This window comes from Marmota monax, unplaced genomic scaffold (assembly GCF_021218885.2).
Source record: "Marmota monax isolate L192 unplaced genomic scaffold, Marmota_monax_Labrador192_F-V1.1 WCK01_AAM20220418_F8-fsc00030, whole genome shotgun sequence".
Taxonomy (NCBI): domain Eukaryota; kingdom Metazoa; phylum Chordata; class Mammalia; order Rodentia; family Sciuridae; genus Marmota; species Marmota monax.
The window spans coordinates 13,251,468-13,271,202 of record NW_026691988.1 but is presented as its reverse complement, the minus strand read 5'-3'; the positions used below and the strand labels follow the sequence as shown (position 1 = coordinate 13,271,202).

Below are 19,735 nucleotides of genomic sequence, written 5' to 3'. Positions count from 1 at the left end.
CCTCAGCAATGTCAAGGTGCTAAGCAACTTGTTGAGACCCTGTCTCTAAATAAAATACAAAATAGGGCTGAGGATGTGGCTCAGGGGTTGAATGTTCCTTAGTTCAATTCCTGGTATGGAAAAAAAAAAATCCATTGCGCATCATGGTGATCATAGTTAGAATTGTTGTATTATTTATTTCAAATTCTCTAAAAAAAAATAGGTTTTAAAGGTAAGTACATAAAGTGATAGATATGTTAATTTATTTGATATAATCAAACATATTCAACTTTCACAATGAATTTAGTTCTGAAGTAGAACAGAACAATGAAACATAATGTTCTTGAAGAGGAGTGTAGTAGAGCTATTTTCCCCTTCGAAGAGAAATGCATCTAGGACATACATGATTTAAGAAAGAAGAAACTGATGATAGAATGGGGAGACTAATTGCAGAAGTGATGTTCCAGAGAAAAATAAAGGAATTATGACATCCAGAGGGCATATGGAGAATTTGGTCCCTAATAGGTCCCAACACACTATCTTAGAATAGTGACTATAATATAGTGACTATATTTATGGATCACCAGCATCAAACAAAAAAGTTAACTCAGAGAGGGACAGATGGATAGTCATTGGAATTCATATGGAAGCACAAGTGATCTGGAAGGACAGACACACTGGCAAAGCTAAATTCAAGTTCTGCATAAGAAACACAGGTTTCTTATGTCACACTTAGGATTCTTCGCTTTCATGCCCCTGAAGCACACAATAAAGAACAACTTTGTAGTACACTGTGAAATGATCCCAGGATGATCTGGATCTTCACACACACACACACACACACACACAAAATTTGTTAAAAAGAAATTTCACTCAGTTTAGTTTCTCTCGGGTTCTTAATAAATAAATAACAAACAGGAATCCCACCAAGTATGCCTTTTATACATTCTACCAAGTACACATTTGCTTTGCTATGACTATCAAAAGTACTAATTGAATCTGTATTGCTTTTTTCTCTTAAAGTTTTTAGTAATCCTACATTTGGTCTTTTAGGATCTGAAGATGGAGAGACTGGTCTGAAGGATGTGTCACCTCAGTGGAGTCTTTTTATCATTTTGTTGCCCTGTCCTCTGCTAAGTCTGGAGGAGGGAATCCAGAGCCTCTTTGATTCAGTTTCTCCAGAAACAATCCTCAATTTTTCTCCTAGGTACTGAAGCTGGTTCTCTAGTGTGTATGAGTTGAGAGTGGGGCTTTGGGCCTGGTTTCTCCATTGTAGATCCTTTAGCAGTTGCATACCTCAGCCCTGACATCAGGGGAGTTTTGACCTCTGGTCTCTGAATCTTTCTGGAATGATGTGGGCAATTCTGCTTTTTGACCTTCAGTCTCCTTCTCAGCAAACATTTAGGAGACATTGGATTGGAAATTTGACTTCCCTCTGCTAGGTCATTCTTCGTTTCCTCATTAGCATTCCGGTTCATACACTGATCTTCAGTTATAGATATCTCCAAGTGTCATTGAAGATGAATATTTAAAGACAGACATAATCTTGAAAAACCAGTGTTAAATAGTGCACTAATGGTAAAAAAAAAAAAAAAAAGATCCTCTAAGAACTAAAGAATATGTTATAAGATTGAGTGTGTTTACTGAGTATTAGTCAATTGTTAGAAATGTTGGAGCTTAATACATTTGTTCCAGTTTCTCAAAAATGAGGCTCAAAACCTCAGCTACAGTTTAAGTTTCAAAGTATGTGAAACCTTTATTATTTTAAACTAATTGAATTTATACTCTAAAAAACTACAATTTTCTAAGACTGACAGATGATTCTCACATTCTTCATTTAGCACAACTATATGCAATAACCTTGATTCAGTATATATATATATATATATATATATATATATATATATATATATATATATAAACATATATGAGATGTCAATGGTGATGGGGGCCAATTTCCAATGCTATTTTTTTTTTGGTATAACCATAACATCCCACTAAATCTTATTGCAATGCTACTAAATAACTAAGTCTTCTACCAAGTTTTATGCCAGAACTTGTAAAACAAATGAAAAACAAAATCAGCTAGTTTCTCATATTTCTAGAACTACCAGCAAATATCATAAAAACTTGATCCATTAAATGTGTACAGTTTACAAAATTCTTCTATCAGTGTTCAGAGGAATAGCTTACTAGACGTCTGAATCTGCATATATTGTCAACTTTGGGTTTCAGAAAGAAAAAGTTGAGTTAAGAGTTTAAAAATCCACATTTTTCTTTACAAAATAGTGGCTACTTTAAAATTTTAATGGTTTGAAAAGACAGTCTTGACCCCTTGAAAATTTGTGCAAGTTATTTTTAGTCAGAGATTCATGTTATAAACTTTTTTTAAACATGGTTTTCCTCAAAGTTAATGCATGCTTCACTTATAACTAGGTCATTGATTATTCATTGGATATTTGATATGTTATTGGCAGAGTTTTGTCTTTTCCCTTTCTTTAATAGTGATTTTAATCAGATGGTCTCTCTGCTGGTCTTGGAGAAGCTGATTTTATTGTGAAAATTATCTGGCAGAGACAGAACAATTGGGAACAGAGGAAAGCACAATCCCAGTCCAAGCAATATGACTGAAAATAAAGCATGCCTGCTACACCAGAGAGAATGGTGAGAAAATGCAATGAAGTGTCCAATTTGTTTGAATTGGTGCACAAAGAATAACCACTTAAAAAAGTTGACCAGGGAATAGAGGTCTCAGAAAGTAAGAAATCAAGAAGTTGCAGCCCTGGAATTAGCAGAATGACCAATGAGTGTGGGACCCTTCAGAATGCAGGGCAGAGCAGCAGAGATGCAAACACAGGCCCTGCCACTCAGTCAAGAGGTGGCCTTGAGCAAAGATCAGCCTCTTTGAGTCTGATTCCACCTTTATACATGGAATAAATGATGTTCAGCTTCATTGTTACTATTTTTACAGATAGTGTTTATAACACAGCTGGCAGAGTTGGAGCTTAGAAACGATAGGAGCTATTTTAATTAATAATAGTTTCAAAGCAGGATCAGATTTTCTATAAAGATCCTTTCAGTGAAGAAGGCAAAATTCATTAACAAAATACAATAGCCACAATTTCTTGTTAATTCCTGTCAAGTTGGATTTTGTGATTCTGTTCAGTGTATAGTCCCATCCTGGAAATAGTTAGTAGTCAGCATTCCTTCGATTGTGGTGTAAAAGATCTTGCCATTTCAAATTTTCATGGTTTGGCTGACCCACGATGGAGTAGGGACACAGATCTTGGGCTGGTGGTGTGGTGTGATCACTGAGAGTAGGTTAACTTGCATAGCTTGATCTTTCCACGTCTGCAGTACAGACATACAAGCCAGGTAAACTGGGCATTCAGTGCATCTGAGCTGAATCCCTTAAATCACCATCACCAGAAGCTACCTTTTCTGAATTCTATGTAAACCAGCCTTGATTTTGATTTATAAGAAGTTACCCGACTATTGGTAAGACTTCTTTAACATACTGTTGTATATTTATTTGCCATCTGAGACATACATAATCATTTTATTTCTTATTTCTTTCATTGGAGCATTCCAAATAAAATAAATGCCTTCTCAAATTATAGTTTAAATGATGTGTTAAAGTTTTATTGACTTTTTGTTTGAATAAAATGTATATAATGTAAATTTACTATTTTTACCATTTTTCAGTGTGCAATGCAGTTATCAACTATCACCACTTTCTGGCTCTCAGCCTTTTTCATCATTCCAAAAGGAAACTCTATACTCATTGAGCACTCCCTACTTTCCCACCCCCAACCCCTGGTAACATCCATTTCACTTTCTGTGATTGTGTACTTGGTCTGTTCTAGGTACCTCATGCTAGTGGGATGACCTGGTGTGTCTGGCTTATTTTGCTCAGCATGGTGTCTTCAAGATTAATCCATGTTGTACCTTGTATTCCTTTTTAAAGTTGTACTATATATATTTTCAAAAGTTTCAATCTCAGATGTCTGAGCAGGTTCTACTAGAATTACACACAAGGTTAAAAACTGGCCAGTAACTTAAGGTTTTGGAAGTGGAGTGATCAGAAACAGGACAAGACTGGTAAAGACCATGCTTATTTCCAGCATGAGTTTGCAACTCTTGTGCCACCTGGGTCTAACTCTAATAATAGATCAGAGGATTGAAGATGTGAATAACAATTCCACTATTTCATAATTTATTTTACATTGTAGTTTAAACTTAGCTGTATCTTTTTTGGAGAGTCAGAAAACAAACACTCTGAAAGAAAATAGAACCAATTCAACCTCCCCACCCCATTCTTTTCCCACATTTCCATTAGCCAGCATTGACTGTATTGGAATGATTATAATCCTACCTGGTAAAGGAGAGAGAAAGGTAGAATTCTGCAGAGTTGACAGCAAGCAAAATCTTATTTCTAATAAAAACTTTGCTTTGTAGACTATTTTTAATATGCCACAGAGTGAATAATTATGTTTTAAAAGTGGTAATAAAATTAAAGGAGACAAGAAGGAGGTGCCTGCTATGAAAGCCAGATTCAAAAACTTCTTTTGAAGCTCTAAAATATCATTAATCTTCAAGTGAAGTAAAAACAATCCTCCTTCTATTCTCACACAGACAGCTGCTAATAGTTATGTAGTTTCAGGAAAAAAAAATATTTTGACACGGAAAATGCTAGTGCATTTGGGCATGGGCAACTATGTCTAGAATCCAAATAGATTCAACCAATGAAATATGTTTAGATGTGCCATTGCACTTTGATATACCATTGCCAAGGTTTCTTTTATCAGTATATTGCACAGTACTCATACTGATTTTTCTTTATTAATTTGTACTGTATTCATAAATTTTATGATCAGTTTCTCATCATCATTGTAAAATTATTGGTTGAATCAAAAAAATCATTCATGCAGCAAGTCTTTTTTATTTCATTAGCATCCATATATGATGTTAAATTTAATATAGCTATACTTTAAATGCCAAACACTACTTATGACTTATGGAATTGCACTGTTAGACTATATATTTCTATTTTTATATATGGCCATTGATTTCCATGAAAATCTTTGCCCAAATTAATAACATTCACATCCATGAACACATGACCATCTTTTATGGTTTCCCCAAGTGAACTCAGATCACAGGTTTTGCTTTCCCAGATCAGCTAGACTCAAAAAACTTTTCCTCTTGAAATCAAGGAATAGGCTGTTGCTTTGGATAAGAACTGAATCCAGTGTACCTCCAGAGGACAATTCTTCTATCCCTGATAGGCCTCGTTTGAGTTTCATTATTTTACTCACCATTAAATATTAACACAGTACAAGGTCATCTTCTATAATGGTTAAATTTATTTTTCAAATATACTTGAAATGACTCCTGTCTCCTGTAAAAAATAAGAAAATTATTTGCTTTATTTCTTTGTTTTTAACACTCAGATGTAGATTAGTAAATAACCTGAGGATTTAAAGTTTTTAATTATTGGAAAATCAGCACTTGCTGAACTTGAAGTTATATAGAGCTTAGTAAGAGGTACTAGCAGATATTTCATAGAAAGTGCAATGGTAATCTCTGAATGAAAGATCAAGTTTTGTGTGTATGCTCAAATTTAAAGCCATTATTCAAGTCATCTTTTGAATAATGTAATGAGGTTTCCTTTTTAGATCCAATTGAAAGAGCAAATATACATAAAACACCCATTAATTATGCAGCCTTACATAGATATATAAAATAAAATACAGTAATTATGATATCTAACAAAAGTATTATAATTAAGTTTTCATGTTATTTTATCTTCAAAACAGTAACTAGAAGCTGTCATTAAAATAAAGAATTGACTGCAGTGTTTCTACGAAGGATTCTTACAATTCTATGCATTAAAAATTCTTCCCCAAAAGATAAATGTCTTTCCTTCTAATCAAACTTAACTATAAATTTATACCTAAAATTATAGATAACTTATTAATAAATTCATATCACATTTTTTCCTATTTGGCCACATTTTACTCTGTCCTGTGATGCTCATAATTATATATATATATATATATATATATATTTTTTTTTTCCCCATAGTATTCATATGCCAAATAATATAGAAAAATTAATACTTTGCTTAAATTGATGAGTTGAATTCAATATAAATGTGAATTATGAGCTCTAATATATGCAAATATCAATTTATATTTAATTTTAAAAATATACTTTCATAATATGACTTTCATATTGCATTTTAATTCTATTCAGAAACTAACGATTTTGATAAAATCTCTATTGGTCCTACAATGTTATAGCTACTGAAGTATAGTGGAAATGAAAGAAACATGGATTTTGAAGTCAAGTTCATTTTCATAAAGATGAATATATTCTCTTGTCATAGTTCCAGAGAAGGAAAGCTACATGGAGTCTGGCATTGTCCTTGGGGACATTAAAGCAGAATTGTCAACCCACTATTATGTACTACTATCATGCACTAATAAATAAAAATAATAAAAATATGTAACAAAAAACAGGATTATTTTATGTTTTGTGAAAATATATATCTATGTAAGAGACTGAAAATTTAACTTAATTTTGGTAAAACTGGAATTATGTGTTTTGTCAATTTTGCCTAAGACCTTCTCTTTGTAATTTATCTTGTAGTGGCTGGAAATTAAGCATACTTTATAGAAGGTGTTTGGCAAAATTGGCAAAACTCAGTATTCTTCATAGTAAATATAAACTTCCAAAGTCAAAACCAATATCCTGTTGTTTGGAATGACTAGATTGCTGTAGACTGGATGTCTCTGAAGCACCTACACTCTGTTGGCAACATGTTTTGCAAGAAAAGACCAAACTGAAAGAGGAAATGTGAAAATATGGCATCTCTGCCAGAAACAATCCATTGGATTGGCAATGTGGTGGAGAAACTTTCAGTGCATATCAGCTATCAAACTGTATCACGCAAAATCAAGACATGTGTGCACATGCATACAAACACACATTCCTTTTATCATATGGATTTTTTTTTCTCCTGAGCTATGCTGACTTCTAGGATGGCCAGCTAAAATAAACCCCCAGAAACAACAATAGAACACTAAAAGACAGAGCAGAGATATCTTCTGTCTACCTCATAGAAGCAGCTTCACAGCCCAGGCAAGTCACAGAGTATTAGAAAAAAATACCTGCAATTCTCAGAAGAACAAAATAAGTTCCAGAATAGCTGTAGTGTCCAGTTTTCAACAACAACAAAAAAATGTTTTTATAAAAAAAATACACAAAATCAGGATCAAAATTGTCAATAGAAACTAACTTGAAGTGGTCAGGGGTTAGATATAATAGATATAATCTTCCAAATAGTATTGTAAATATGTATTTTTTAAAAAACTTAAAAATTGTTCAAGTAATTCAAGAAAAAGGTATAATATTGAGCAAAATATTCTAACAAAATGGAAACTATGAAACAACTAAAAATTCTAAAGCTAAAAAAAAAATCTTAATTAAAACAAAAAACAGATGGTAAAATCAAGTTCGATTTTAGATGGTACAACAAAATTAGTATAAAGATAGACCAATAATAAGTATTCCATCTGAATGTGAGAGAGGGAGAAAATGAAAAACTTTTGCCAAAATTTCAAGTGGGACAGCACAAAAAGATATCAGAAAGGAGAAGACAGAGAAATGGCCAGAAAAAAAAAAGTAGTGTAAAATTTCCTAAATTTGTTGAAAACGATGAACTTATAAATCTAAGCTCTATAAAACCCAAATAGAAGGAAAATAGAGAAAATCATACTCAGACACACCAAATTCACAAAAGAAAATCCAATAATATAATAAAGCACTGATAGAAAAATGATATATTATATTGATAGGGATTATATTATGATTGATGTTTGACCTTTTTTTGGGGGGGGTATAGGGGATTGAACCTAGGGGCGTTGTACCATTGAGCTATATCCCCACATTCTCAGCCTTTTTATAGTTTATTTTGAGACAAGGTCTCACTAAGTTGCCCAGGTGGGCCTTGAACTTGCAATTCTCTGGCTTCAGTCTCCTTAGCGGGATGCCTGACTTTTCCTCAGAAACGACAGAGGCTTGATGATATGGGAATGACCCCATTTAAAGTTCTGAAAGAAAAGCAGCTATTATTCAAGAAATCCATAGATCAGATAAATTATTCTTTTAAATTAAAGCTAAAATAGGTTTAGAATTTTTGAAAGTGAGAGATTTAATGTTAGTAGAACTACACTGTTTAAATGTTACAGAAAGTCTTTCAGACTAAAGAAAATTGCACCACATAGAAATTCAGATATACAGAAGAGACCAAAGATTACCAAAAAGGATAAATGCATGTTATATGAATTATTATATATAGTTTCTATTCACTTATTTGAAAATATATGCATCTTTAAAACAAAATTTATACTATGATAGTATTGGGATTATAATGTATATATATAAAAACTATCCAAAGAATGGAGTAATAAGCAACTATACTTTCAAAATTTTCTATATGCAACTGAAAACCATTAGTTAAGAACATTTAGATAAGTCAAAATTACATGATATAATCTCTAAGCAACTGGTAGTAATTGAAATGTATATGTTAAAAATGCTAATACTAGATTATGATGCAATACTACAAAATATTGGCTTAATACAAAAGAAAACAGAAAAGAAAGGGTATAGGAACAAAACAGAAATGAAACAAAATTTCTGAAACTCAGCTAAATTGCAGACATAAATAACATCGTATACATAGTTTTATTAGATGTGAATTGACTAAACACACACAAAAAAAGGTAGACAATATCAAACTGGATGTAAAAGCAAAACTTTTATTAAAGACTCAGCTCCCTCAAAAAGATACAAGTTTTAAAAAAAGACAAATAATTTGAAAGAAAAAGAACAGAAAGCAAGGTAAAATCAGAATAAGCATGAGGAAGCTAGAGTTATATAACAATATAAGACAAACTTCTAGCCAAGGAATATTCCTACAGAAAACGTAAGACATTTCGTAAACTTAAAAAGATCAATACAACAAAAAGATGCAAAAATTATAAATACATTTGTAATTATTATTACAGAGCTCCCCAAACAGGCAGAACCGAAAGAAAAAATAGTAAAATTTAACACCATCAAGAGTTCAAAGCTCATCTCACGACTTGATAACCTAGACAGAAAATCATGACAAACATCCAAGACTTGAACTGAGCAGTCAACTGGTTGACAAGTACAGAAAACACTATAAGACAACATAACATAAAACACAACCTCTCAAGCCATAGAGTACTTACAATATAGACCAGAGACCATGCAGCAATGCCTGAAAAATTAAAAGAACCATAGTCCTACAGAATGTGTTCTCTGATAAAAACAAAATTAAACTCGAATTAAAAGCAAAAACATGTCTGGAAATTCTCCCAAATATTTGTAAATCAAACAGCACAGTTGTAAGTAATCCATTGGATAAAAAGGAAATCAAAAGAAGAAGAAGATATATGGAGAAAAATAATAATGCACTTGTGATCTATCAATTTGTGGAATTAAATTTAGTACTTAAAGGGAAATTTATAGCATTTTATGTTTATATTGAAACAGAAGAAAGAGCTAGAACCAATGATAAAAGTTTCTGACTTAAGAAATTAAGACAAAAAAAGCTAAAAATTAAACCTTATCCAAATAGAATGAAAGGAACAAACAAGAGCAGAAATCAATAAAATATGTTTAAAAGTAAGACAACAGAGAAAATAAGTGAAACAGGAGTGTTTTTTTGGAAAAATTTGATGGAATTGATAAAACTTAGCTTGGTGAATCAGTAAAAAAGAAAAAAAAACGGAAGTTGGCAAGACAGGAATGAGAGGGTTCTACAGGTTACTAAAAGGATGAAGAGGAAAATTTTTATAAATCTTCCACTGATAAATTTAATGTTTAACATGTTCTTTAGAAACAACTGTCACAATCTGATTCAAGAAGAAACAAATCTGAATAGCCCTTTAAAAATCTGAATGCTAATTAAAAAATTAATTCATAATTAAAATGCTTTCTACAAAGAAAATTCTGGGACTTTTTGACTCCACTGACAAATTATATCAAACCTTAAAAAGGAAATATTAATCCTATAAAAATTCTACCAGAAAATAGAAGAAAAGGAAACAGTTGGAAACTCATTTTATGAGGTCAATATTACTTTAAAAATTTTTTTTCTTCTAGTTATTGATGGACCTTTATTTTATTTATTTATGTATCTGCTGTGCTGAGAATTGAACCCAGTACTTCACACACACAAAGCAAGTGCTCCACAACTGAGCCAAAATCCCAGCCCAAGGCCAATATTACTTTAACACAAAGATCAGAAAGAAAGAATAAAAAGAAAAACAACTCAACATTATAGAACAAGAAGATTACAGACCAATATTCCTCATAAGCAGAGACACAAAAAATTGTAATAATACATTACCAATTAAATACAACATGATATAAAAATACAAGGGGAATAAAATATTTGTATTTGAGATGGAACCTGAAAGTTGAAAAATGTTTCAAATAATGAGAAGGAAAAATGAAGAATACTGCTTTAAAGTCAGATAGATGTGGACTTGCTTTGTACCTCTGGAAGGTTGCTAAATCCAAATGAATGTTTTGCACATTGCCAAAATAGAATGGAGCGAACTTGGATTCTGAGAATGAAGGAGGAGAAAAAGTGGCTCTGGAGGTTTGTGGCTGGATGAAGAGGGTGATAATTTCAAAATGAGGTAGGGAAGAAAGTCTGGACCTTCTTTTCTAGGAAAAAAAAGATCAGTAGGGCATTTTTTGATAGTAAAGTGCAGTGAGACAACTCTCCCTTTCTGGTGGAGTATTCTAGCACTCCTGGAACTTTCTGCTCTTTAACTAATCTTAGCTTTAGGTGACTCATCTGTATTGGGGACAGAAAAAGTAAGTGAGAGTGAGTGAGTGAGTGCATTCTTGAGAGAGAGAGAGTCTTGCTGTATTGCCATGAGGACAAAGACCTCACCCATGCAAACAGGACTACCACTGTTATTCAAATGACAAATGCCCTTTTCAGGTAGATTATTTGCTTAAGCCAGGCTGCTATCTGGTTTTAGAGCTTGGTTTTCCTATAGCCAAAAGCAGCCTCTGTGTGCCCTCAGGGTGCTCTCAGGTCAGAGGTTCCTGAAAGAAGACTGTCCTTGTTCCCCTTCTTCCTCTCCTCACTCCAGAATGGACTATTGTATAAAATGACTTGCCCCAGGATGAGGCAAACCCACTTATGAATTAGTAGGGAATAAAAGAGAATCAGAGAAATTTATTAAAAAAAAATCTGTACACAAAATAGAAAATTAAACATTTGTAAAAAAAAATAGCACGTGGATATACCATGACACTGGCACCAGATCTTCCTAGGGTTGATTAGGAGTGAGGCATTGTTCCCATTTCTGACTGGGACAGCACTGGGAAGACTTCAGGAGGCTGTAGCAGTCAAGGGGCTCCTAGGAATCTGATCCTTCATGATTTCTCTTCTGAAATTCCCTTTCCTACTTTTTTTTCTTTTTTCCCTTACAGCATTTCTCCCACCCACTCAGGTACAGGCCTCCTCGTGCTCTTTTGCTCTCTCTATCCACCATCAAAGGGCGCTGCTAACTGTCCAACTAAAAAGTTCTAGAAAAGCTAGTACTAAGTGCTAGAACTAGAAGTGTCCTGCCTGCCTTCTTCCTCGGGTGTTTGTCTAAAGTTCAGAGAACACAATCAAGTACGCAATAGTAGTAGAGGTAATTTTTAGGAGTAGGATCCTGTTAACAGCTAGGAAATCAGCTCTACCTATTGGATTTTAAGTGATCTACAATCTGCAGCAAGTTTCCAATAGTTAAGAATCAGAAAAATATCAGAATGCCAACTGGAATAGGAATGTTTAGGGTTCATCCTTAAGAAGATCAAGACAGATCATACCAATGTTAGGACAGAATCCAAAGAAATTTAAAGGGGATGTGGAAAAAAAAAAAAGACTGGGAGGGCTTTCCTTGGATTGTGTCTGGATGGAGAGAACTCTAGTCAAAGAAAAATATTATTTATGGACCTCCAAGGTGTATACAAATGTAAATCATGGACACTTGATATTTGAACTGTTGAGAAACTTGAATATTAAGTTGGAAGCCCTGCAGCCCCCATGTCATTGCCAAGTTGTTATTAAATTCCTCCTTGAAATATCCTCTTGGTTTAGTGAGAATATTTTCATAAGTGCCCAGAATTCCTCTAGAAATTTTTGTGCTGTCTCCGTGCTTGAGGCTAACAAAGATATGCCCTCTGAAACCTTCCAAAATAGGGTTTCGCTGGGGTATCTTTTTGTTCCATTTTATTTTGTTTACAGAAACTTTCTATTCTTTGAGCACCTGGACTTCATTGCAACATTTGTTTCTCTGCATGCATTCAGATGCCTATGCTAATGACTAATTAATAATGCAGAAATAACCAATTTCCTCCCCTTAAGGGAGGAGTATCTACCAGAAATGTTGGCTGAAACATGTGGCTTTAAGATTTATTATGCATGAAAAACAAGGAATTGGTGGGTGGTCAGTACAATGTAGTGGTCACAATGGAAACCAGAGCAACTTGAAAAGATCCTTCTGGAAAATATGATGTGTATATTTAGAGACAAACATATATAAAGACTCTTGTTGGGCAGTGAGTACATTTAGTATAGCTCAAAACAGAATGTTTAGCCATTTGGCTTATTAAAATGTAAATGGCAAAAACTGGTGACAGAAGAAAATCTAAATTGTCATTGAGCTAAATTATCAGTGGAATAAATTACTGAGGAAAGGAGAATAATGTACTTGTTTTTCAAAGCAAGAATGATGATAGAGTAGGTCTACCTGAATACAAAGACATGAAGCCCAGGACCCCGATCCACATTTTATTTTGGTGGGATTGATTTATTTTGTGTTCTGCTGAGGCAAGGTACTGAGTCTGAGCCCGGACTCCCCTACCTGAGGCTCTGGAAGAGGAGACTGAGGTGTGACCTTTTATCAGTGCTACTGATTCTCCTTTGGGAAGTTATGCTGGGGGCTCATGGAGGTCCCCAATTTTCTGACGCAGGACATAAAATAAATTATAAGTAATAACTACCTCTGTGACTACTCTGACCTCTGTCCTGTGAACACTCTAAAACATTGAAGATATATTCCAGCTTGATTTACTTTTAAAAAAAGCCCAGTACAATATTGAGTTCTCTGACTCCCCAAGTACAGATGTTTCCCAATTTCTTTCTCTCTTACCCTCTGTGTGTACTCACTTGCCTGACTGCTTTTTCTTTCTTTTCTTTTATTTTCTCCCTCTCTCTTTCTTTCCCTCCCTCTCTCCCTCCATCTCTTCCTTTCTTTTTTAATACACTTGCCGGTTACTGAGGTCTCACAGTCACACCTAGCACAGGCCAAACTCCGCAGTAGGCTCAAAAGAAGTGAAAGGTGCGGTTGGCTTGTGTTCTTGTTTTTTATAGTTGCCGTCTGTCTGGAAAACCCTTCTTGCTCATCCTGGCACTTGCCCAAATTTCAACATGATTTTTTGATGAGGAAGTAAATGATCAAATGCTAACTTCTCTACTGCAATGGACTGCATGTTTGTGTCTCCTTCAAATTCATACATTGAATTCCTGATTCCCAGTGTGATGGTATGAGGATGTGGGACCTCTGGGAGATAATGTTCATTGAGAGTAGAGCCCTTATGAATGGGATTAATGATCTTACAAAAGGGACCCCAGAGAGTTCTCTTATCCTCTTTCTGCCAAGTGAAGATACAATAAGATGATCATCTACATCCTGAAAGGAGGTCCTTTTCAGAACCCACCCAAGACAGCTCTCTGATCGTGGGTTTCCAGGGCTCTAGAACAGTGAGAAATAATTTTTTGTTGTTTTTAAGCCAACTACTCTCTGAGACTTTGTCATAGCAACCTTAACAGACTAAGAAATCCGCAAGGTCTTCTCTCTACTTTGAATAATGATGATCCTCATTTTTCTGCCCAGCCAAGGTTTCTTGAGGCCTGGGTCTGCTTTACTCATGCCTGAAATCTCTGAAGTATTTAGCACTGTGCCTTGTATATACAGAACACTGCCTAATCATAAAACAAGTCCCAGACTCACGAAGAAATGAGTAACAATAGCTTTACAGAATATGGGATGAACAGGTGACAAGATGAGTGGTCCACACAAAGATGACGCAGAACCTGAGAAAAGGGAGATCCAGATGCAGAGCTGAGGAAAGTCTTGTGAAGAATAAGGCAGAAGAGCTGGACACAGGACAGTGGGAATTAGGCAAATGTAAAGGGGGAACGAAAGCTATCATCACTGTCCTTAAGAGAAGTTTGGAATAGAAATGAGAAATCATGTAAAATAGTTCTGCTTCTACTGGCAAATCCAATCTAAGAATCTAAGAATCTATCATTGTTATTAGAGATAACAATGATACCCAATTTATATGGGCCATTTTAATACAAAGAAAAGTTAATCTGGACCTGAGAAGTCTCTTGTCCTTTCCTAGTACTTTATGAAGTAATGCATTTTTTGATATATTCCATTTGACCTCCATCACAAATATATTTAACTGTAACAACCACAACACAACTAGCAGCTTCTACTTGCCTCTTTCAGTTTAGGAATTTGAGACTCAGAGAAGCCAATGATTTGTTTAAATTTTCATGCTTAGTAGAGAATGAAGTTTCAAATCTAGATTCTCTGACACCCTCACCAGCTCTTTCCAACATTTCCTTCTGCTGCTGGGTACACATTAACTGCTCACAGGAGCTTCACAGGATGCATCAGGAGCTGTGAATGTGATATGGACGTTTGTTGGTACTGACTGCTCAACATCCCTTCTCTCTTTCCTTTTGGGGCATTGACATCTCCCAGTTCCCTACCACATCCTATTGTGCAACCTTGGAGTACCAGAAACCAAGGAGCCCTCCCTCAACTTGCAAGTGGTGACAACAAAGCCAAATCCAAACTAACCAGGTTTTGCCATCCAGGATTTTGAGTCTTGAGAGTACTTGGAACTCACACCTTCTAGTTCTGATGGCTCACTGGTGAACTCAACAGGGTTTCTGTTGTCACAGAATCCCCTGGAGCCAGCTGCTTCCTGTGAACTTTCTTATCCAGGTTCTTGTGCTTCCCCTTCAGTTCTGTGATCTCAGTGAGCCAACGCAGTAAACTCCCTTTCACTTCCATTGTTCAGAATCTGTTTACCTTGCTAGAGACTGGAGTTCTCCCAGTGCATCGATAACATGGATTAATTAAAAAAAATTAAATACATCTTGTGTGTGATGTAAAACCTGATATATGTATGTGCATGTGTATGAGTATGTGTCTTATATGTGTGAGAGAGAGAGAAAGAGAGAGAGACATAGAGAGACATGTATGTAGATTGAAATAGTAACGAATAGAGGTTCAGATCAAGGTAAAGTTATCAGTTTGGGAGGTCTTTTGAATTTTTCCACTTCCTTAGTAAGTAAAATATATAAAATCAATGGCTTTATTCAGACACCATTATCTTACCTCCCTTGGACCTCTGTTAGAGTATTATTAGCCCATTTGGTTGTGAAGTCACAGATGCACACTGGTGCACATCTGATTTTCTCCATAGAACCTAAGCCCTTGTCCACAGGACCCATGACTCACTCACCCCTCAGTTTTCCTTACCAGAGGATGGGTATGTAACACTAAGTGGTTCCTAAAGATGCCTTTGCTGTCTTGAGTTTACATATTTTCCACTTGGAGTTTTAGAAACATATTTTGGAAAGAGACCTACAGATTAATTAATCCATGCTTTATAAATAAAGAAATAAATAGAATAAATTAAGTGATTGAATTAGATGGCATACAAAGCTAGAGACAAACTGAAAGCCCAGGTCTCTTGACTTGCAAGCCTACAGAGTAATTCACCTGCTAATTTCTCATGTCCATGTTTCATCTTCTAAGTCTAAATGCATTTGGCTTTACAGCAAGTGTTATCAGCTCTGTTCTTGAAGAATGAGCCTTGTAACTTTTGCATGAGTAGAAGTCATTTTAATTCATTTAAACCAGAGTGAAAATGCCTATAGCAGAATTCATGCCTTCCTTTTCTCTTTCTTTCTCCAGCACACCACTTAGTCTTCTGAGAGCACAAGCGCAACAGGAAAAAGATCTGCTTAGTGTGTACATTATGGACCTAAAAAGGTGAGAAAGGACCTGCTGTTAGAAGACAGTCCATGAGGCTCAGAAGCTTCTTAAAGGAGACTCCTCTGGCCTTTCAGAGCAAAGGAGTTGGAGAAAGCACTTTGATGTCTTTTCCTCCCACACCAGGCTGACTTTCCACACATCTGGCAGCCACCTTCTCACTTCCTCAAATTTCCAAATATCACATGGAAATTCTGATGTCTAAGTCTCAGTTTGTACCCAAGAAAGGCATCTCTGAGTCTAAACTTTGAAATTCCTGACTGAAAATCTCTGATTTGATAAAATGATATATGAATACACACACATTTACCAAAAACATTTAGGAAAGGATATGGCTAGCTAAAAATGTCACTTAACTATCCTAATTGAGGTTTTCTCATGCCTTGACATTTTAGAATGAAAGCTAAAAATGTCACTTAACTATCCTAATTGAGGTTTTCTCATGCCTTGACATTTTAGAATGGAGTCATTTTTTTAGAGAAATATACCCTGTAAAGATGTTTGATACATATTTGATAAACATACATAGATAAGAGTTAAAGAAGGTCAGGCTAAAGAAGAGAAATGGCAAAAAAAAAATTCATCATGGAAAACTGAGATGGAGAGTTATCATCACTGTCTACAAATATGTTTTTTTTTTTTTTGTATGACTGAGAAAGGCACCAAATCCTTGCAAAACTGTTATTTATGAAGAAATCATCTTTTACAGAGGAGGCAGAACTATTCACAAGGAAATTATAAATTTTTGAACAGAGAGAAGAGTAAAAAAAGAACTCTTTTTAAAAATTAGAATGAATGCTCTTGGTAATGAAAGTTAAATAAGGATCCCTTAACCTGGATATATGTTGGCCCAAGTAGTCTCACTCAATTACCACAATTACTATGTAACATGCTATGCTATGATTTTAGAAACATTATTTCATTAATTCTTTTAGTTGTTCCATGAGTATGTGTAGTTGATCTCCATAGTATAGATGACAATATTCAGGCTAAAATCACATGATTGGAAAGCAATGAAACCAGCTTTTGAATTCTGATTTTGCCTGACACCCTAGTCTAATTCATATCACCACACCATATACAGGGCAAAATATATATTCTGTAATTGAAGAGATTCAGATGTGCATTCTGTTTTCCCCATTTATTAGCAAATATGACCCAATGAAATTCACTTTTGAACCTCTATTTATTTACCTGTACACTAAAGGTAATAAAAATAGTAACATGCTGTTTTATGTTTAAGATTGAGAAAAATGAAACTTCTGGTATGTAGCATTTTACTCAGTGATTTCCTTCTCCTTCCTTGAGTACTTCTTATGTTAAAACTGTCAGTATCCTAGTCTCAGATCAAAGTAAAGGGACATACTGAGAATTCAGAGGGAAGAGAAAGATAAGAATGCAGTTCTTGGACACACACAACTTCACTGTTTCTCCCTCCTTCCCATGGCACAGTAAAAAGTGGGTGTTGACTGCTACTGTGTGACATCTGTGTTAGTCAACTTATTGATGCTATCTATCTATCTATCTATCTATATCTATATCTATATCTATCTATCTATATATATATATATATCTATATATAGATATAGATATAGATATAGATAGATAGATAGATAATTTTTTTTGAAAGAAGAAAGTTTTATTTTAGCTCATGGTTTCCGAGATTTTGGTCCAGGGTCAGATGGTGCCACTTCTCTGGGCCTGAAGCGAGGCAGAACATCATGGTGGAAGGGCATGGTAGAAGAAAACTTCTCTGCTCACAGAAGCAGAGGAAGAAGGACAGAGTAGAGACAGGGAAAAGATAAAGTCCTCCTGGTGACCTACTCACACCTGCCTACAGTTTCCACCACCTCCCAGTACTACATTTATTTTTCAGTCCACTGATGAAGTCAGAACCCTCATGATCCAATCATTTTTCAAATGCCCCACCTCTATACACTGCTGCATGGGGGGTCTGGCCCTCAAAATATGATTCTGAGGGACACTTCATATCCAAACCATAACTGACACCCACTGTCAGTTTTCAATGAAGTATGGAGGCAGTGTTCTGAATTTTCTTTATATTTATTTATTTATTTATTTATTTTTAGGTGTAGATGAACACAACACAATACCTTTATTTTTATGTGGTGCTGAGAATCGAACCCGGGTCCCGCTTGTGCTAGGCGAGCACTCTACCGCTGAGCCATAATCCCAGCCCCATGTTCTGAATTTTCATTGGTAGCAGGGGAGGTGTATGGGAGAGGGTCTACTTTATGGTTTACTGCCTTGGTGACAGCAGCAACAATAATCATAATAAAAATTTGTGAAATACTTTAAGTGTGTCCTTAGTGATTACCAGAACAGAAGAAAATCTTATTTGGGGAGTCCAGAGCATGATGCAAATCAGTACATTTGTGTGGGTGTCATGTGTCCTGGTCTTTCTGTAACCCATGTCCCTGCCTTTCAGCTCCCCAGTGATCTACTTCTCCCTCTAGGTAACACTTAGTATGTGGGAAGCTGAGTATTTCTTTCTTTGGTGAAGAAATGGAAGAGTGCATTCAGGTCCTGTGCTTATCTAAAAGGAGTGACAGAAACTGTTCCTTCCCAGAACCTTCTGCATGAAACAGTTTCTAGACAAACTTCTCTTTTGTCCTTCATTTCTTCTCCAGAATTTCATTTTGTCAGAAGAGAATGGGTGCCCTGAAGAGGAGCCCAAGGAGGTACCAGAGAGAAGGAAGAACTTAAGACCAACAGGATCCTTGGCATACATGACAGAAATGAGTTTCAGCATGGCGCCAGTTAAAGTCAGAGAGTGAGGTTTATATAGAAAAGCATATACACAATCAAGGGATGACAGGGACAGTCTAAAGACAGAGATGCCTTTGGGGACAAAGCAAAGAATATACATTCAAAGGAGAGTGTAAGCCATCTCAAGAGTGAGATATTTGTTTGGGGGAGGGAGGTCCCAGCTCTTCTTTTAAAGGAAACTTGGTGAGGAGTAGGTTTGGGAAGGCATATAGGAATGTTATCAGTCTGGTGATCTCATTACAGGATCTGGTGGTCTGGTCAATCTCCAGATCCTCAGGTTGACATGGACTTTATTATCTGATCAATAGATAATGCTGGGAAGTCCTCAAAATTATGGGTTCCTCAAGATAGCCTGGCTCTCTTTGATCAATCTAATTATAGTGGGTTAGTTATCAGTGCCCAGGATGATTTACAGACTTCTCAGAAAACTTATAGATATCCCAGATTTCTCTTGGGAATAATAGGTTTGAAAAGGAGACAGACTTAGGGAGTGACAGACCTCAAAAAGTAGGCAGGACTACGAAATTAAAATCTTATTTTCTTTTATATATCCTTTTATATAGCCTTCCTTTTTCTTATGTCTTCTACCTCAGCCATGCTAACAAGGCCTACTCTATTGTTATTCCACTTGTTAATGAGTGATAAGATGGCCCTCCTTATTTAACCTTGCTCTGTGAAGGTCAGGAGGAGAGTAGGAATGCTCCTGAAGTATTATGAATGGGGAATAAAATTTGTCCTGTCCCATTTGTGTGTGTGTGTTTTTCTAGTTAATGAAA

General features: G+C 35.3%; 2 long non-coding RNA genes across 3 annotated transcripts; one reads left to right on the top strand and one right to left on the bottom strand.

The window, feature by feature from the left end:
* Positions 1 to 856: 856 nt before the first annotated feature.
* On the bottom strand, positions 857 to 9,571 carry LOC124096536 (uncharacterized). 2 transcript variants are annotated; one of them, XR_006852884.1, is made up of 4 exons: positions 9,267 to 9,571; positions 7,100 to 7,154; positions 5,298 to 5,380; positions 857 to 1,551 (listed from the first exon to the last, which is right to left on the bottom strand). It is a non-coding gene; the product is annotated as an uncharacterized LOC124096536 (long non-coding RNA). The 2 variants fall into 2 exon arrangements; XR_009227412.1 differs by lacking the exon at positions 9,267 to 9,571 and having other exon boundaries at positions 7,100 to 8,342.
* Positions 9,572 to 10,626: 1,055 nt separating this feature from the next.
* Positions 10,627 to 18,431, top strand: LOC131424372 (uncharacterized). The gene is made up of 3 exons (XR_009227249.1): positions 10,627 to 10,724; positions 16,092 to 16,169; positions 18,260 to 18,431. It is a non-coding gene; the product is annotated as an uncharacterized LOC131424372 (long non-coding RNA).
* The last annotated feature ends 1,304 nt before the right edge of the window (positions 18,432 to 19,735 follow it).